Genomic DNA, 3,646 nt, shown 5'->3' with positions numbered 1-3,646 from the left:
GTGGGACGGGATGTGTTAAATGGTGTGAGAACAGTGCTTACTACACAGCCTGTACAACAGATGCTGAAGAGTCAGGGCTACTGCCCGGGCAAAGGCTTAGGGAAAATGTTGCAAGGAAGACCCGCTCCCTGCGCAGACAAAAACTGTGCCACTAGGGTCCTGGCGATACTAGAGGATTAGGGTCTTTTCCATAGGGTCACTGCACAGCAGCCTTCAATAATACAACCGATAAAAATCACTTGGAAGAGTGATGACCCTGTATGGTGGAACAGTGGCCCCTTGCTAAGGAAAAATTGGAGGCTGCGTACGCATTGATTAAGGAACAGTTAGATGCTGACATATCATTCCTTCCACTTCACCTTGGAACTCACCTATATTTGTTATTAAAAGAAATCAAAAAAAATGGAGGCTGTTACAGGATCTTAGAGCTGTAAATAAAACCAGCTTCTCATGGGAGCAACACAGCCTGGCTTGCCTGCCCCTGTGGCAATTCCTACACATTGGCACTTAATTGTGGTTGACTTGAGGGATTGTTTCTTCACCATTCCTTTACATCCTCAAAGACAGGCTATAGTAGAACGCTGCCATAGTACCTTAAAAAATTTTTGCTAAAGTAAAAAGGGGGGAGCTAGGGGCTCATCTTTCCTCTCCACATTCTATTCTTTCCCTTGTTTTATATATTTTAAATTTTTTATCGGTGGATTCTGCTGGAGTATCTGCTGCAGATGAGCACTGGAGGGCTCCTGTTGCAAAATCATCCTCCTGGTGCGATGGAAAGATCTTTCTACTGGCATTGGAGGGGACCCGATCCTGTGTTGGTGTGGGCCCGGGGATCTGTTTGTGTCTTTTCCACAGGACAATAAAGTTTCCTCTCTGGGTTCCTGAACGCTGTGTGCGCCCCTGTGGCTGCTGCTGAATCCCAACATGGCAGAGACCTATTGGGCCTTCGTAAAAAAACTCTCCCCTTCTGATGCCGATGGGGATTGAGAGCCCAATACGGCCAGCCTTGGCAAACATTATTGTAAGCCTAGGAACTGTAAGCCATGTGTGGATTTCCTCAGAAGGTAATGTATGGTAACTTTTTTCAAAAAAACATTGAGAATGTACCACACCTTGGAGATTAAGGATAACTCTGAAGGTCAATAACTTCATTTCTAACAGTAGCATGCCAGCTAAGCCTTTTTTGCATTTTGCAGCCCCCCCTCAGCTGGTGTAGTACCTACTTTTCAGGAAATGGCTCTGTGCAACATTTATTTGCTCCTGAAATTCATCTAGCCTTTTTGAAGATACCTCAAAATTTGTGAGCCTGAATGTAGCCATTATTGAGGCCATTAGTTCTACTCCTTGTTTGCTGTTTTTGTTTTCTGTTTTCTTTGTTTCTCAGTTGTTCTCTTGCAGACCTGCCAGCCTAAGTAGTGCTGGGATCAAAAAAATGGGCCTTGGTGGTTCGTGTTCCTGGGCCGTGTCCATGCCAGTGGACCGTGGCAGCTAGACACAGATGATGCTCACACGCTCCAGAAGAGACTCTGACATCGCTGTTGCCATTGTTTGCTGTTATAGCAGTGTGGTCACTGCTGCTATTGTTTCTGGGATTGCTATTTCATAATTGGTTACTACAGCTAGCACAATGGAGACCCTGCAGCAAAAGTAGCTACCACAGTTAGTTAATCTTTCTTCTTATTGGGCATGACAAATTTAATTCCACTTTTATACATTATAATTGGGGCTTTGTAAGTTGTAAAAAATTATTAAAACTCAAGTTCCATTTGCTTATGGGATACCACCTTACAAGGACTCCTATTTACAGTAAGGCTCGTTTAAGAAGGAATGGTTCAATTGCCTTTAGCCTCCTGGCTATGGGTGGGTTCGGACTTCTGTTGGTCTTTTCTGTGTCGCACAGATTGCAAGCCCAGTGCCACTTTGAGATCTTTGGCAGCAGTCACTCTACAGCTCACATGGTTGAGTCTGTATGATAATGAGTATTCAGAGACGGGTAATGCTTGGGGGGCTGCCATCAACCTAAGACAGAGCACTTGTGTTGGCCTGGGCAGGTGTCTCTATGACGGGTAAGGTGGTCTGCTGGTCCCACGCAACCTAAGTCAGAGCTCATTTAATAAAAAGGGGACCTGTGGGCGCCATGGGCCCTGGCCCCCGACTGGGAGTGGCTGCGGCCTTGCTTGCTTGACCTTGATCAGATGTCCTCCCTATTCAGATTCCCTGCCGGTATCCACCCTTCTGAATGCTTAAGGGAAGTTCCTTGTGTCCTCCTATTCAGATCCCTGCCGGTATCCACCCTTCTGAAATGCTTAAGGGAAGTTCTTGTTTGTGTATCCTGCATTTTGGGCGTTAACTACTTAGATGCAAGAATGTAGAACATTGGGTCTGGAATGTAGACCATTGACAGCAAACTTCTGCTCTCCGGGGGTTCCTCCATTTTGTTGCTGTAAGCCTGCAATGTATTTAAGGTTTCTTCCCTCTTTCAATAAACGGCATTCGACATCCAGTCCTACGAATGACCCGCTGTCTCTTGTCTCTATTTTTTAATCCGCAGCCCTTCGCTCAGACATGGTAAACGGGTATCGGTAATGCTGGCGTTACCGCTACAGACCCCATTATTAGTGAGTCCCTCTGTACTTTTGCATCTTTAGCTTGAGTGAATCTGATGGGGGAAAGTATGAAATTTGAGTTCTATAATAGTCAAGGATGTTCTTGAACTCCAGATCTTTCTAGCTCTTCACATATTCCAAGGCCCATTTTAGAATTCACATTAGAACCTGTTTTGTAATTTAATCCTTTTTAAACCAATAATGTTTCACAGGTTAGGGTTTTGCAGTTGATTGAATTGTAATTTCCTCTTAACTGTAGCTTACAAATTGTCTTGGGATCCGCCAATAGCTTTCTGAACAGAAGCCACGTGTCCCAGCTGAACTGAGAAGCAATCTTTAGGGATGTGGTTGCTTTGGCCTTGACTAGTTGACTTGACATTGTCTGAGAGTGAAAAAAAGATCTAAGTAGCACATAAAAGCCACACCTGGGATTAAGAATTAAGATCCTGAGCATAGAAGATAACAGATCCAGGCTAGACATCCCTGCATGAAGAGACCTTGTGTCTACATAAAATTAAACACAAACAGGTAGATGACCTGAGAAAGTGGCTCAGTCTTAGAGCACTTATGTATTGGGCTCCAATCCTGCAACCAAACCATATTGATCAAGCATTTCGTATCTTATTTTAGTTTCTATTCCCTAACTTGGACTGACCTGAAGCACAATACATAGATGCCATTGCCCTGGATTCCTCCTGACACTTTCCATAAAGTGTGAAACCATAGGCTCCTGCCCCCAGGCCAGGCATCTATGCAGTGTTTTAACAGCAGAGTGCACTAAATAGGCATCGTAGCTAAAACAGAATTTTAACACTGCCAACAATCGGCAAAAGCATGGTAAGGAGGGGCTAGTGTGGGCCACCTAATGAGTTCCAATCAGGAAACATAGCCAGTTCCACTCTAGCCTCCACTGTAGGGAAAACCATGTTTTAAAAAACCAAATAAAACTAGGTGTTTTTGATTACTGTAATTTCTTGCCCTAGACCTGAATAAAACATGGGAAGTCCTCTTCCTTGTAGTCCAAGAGCATGCCACAAACT

This window comes from Peromyscus leucopus, unplaced genomic scaffold (genome assembly GCF_004664715.2).
Source record: "Peromyscus leucopus breed LL Stock unplaced genomic scaffold, UCI_PerLeu_2.1 scaffold_26, whole genome shotgun sequence".
Classification (NCBI taxonomy): Eukaryota; Metazoa; Chordata; class Mammalia; order Rodentia; family Cricetidae; genus Peromyscus; species Peromyscus leucopus.
Note: the sequence above shows the minus strand (reverse complement) of the source record.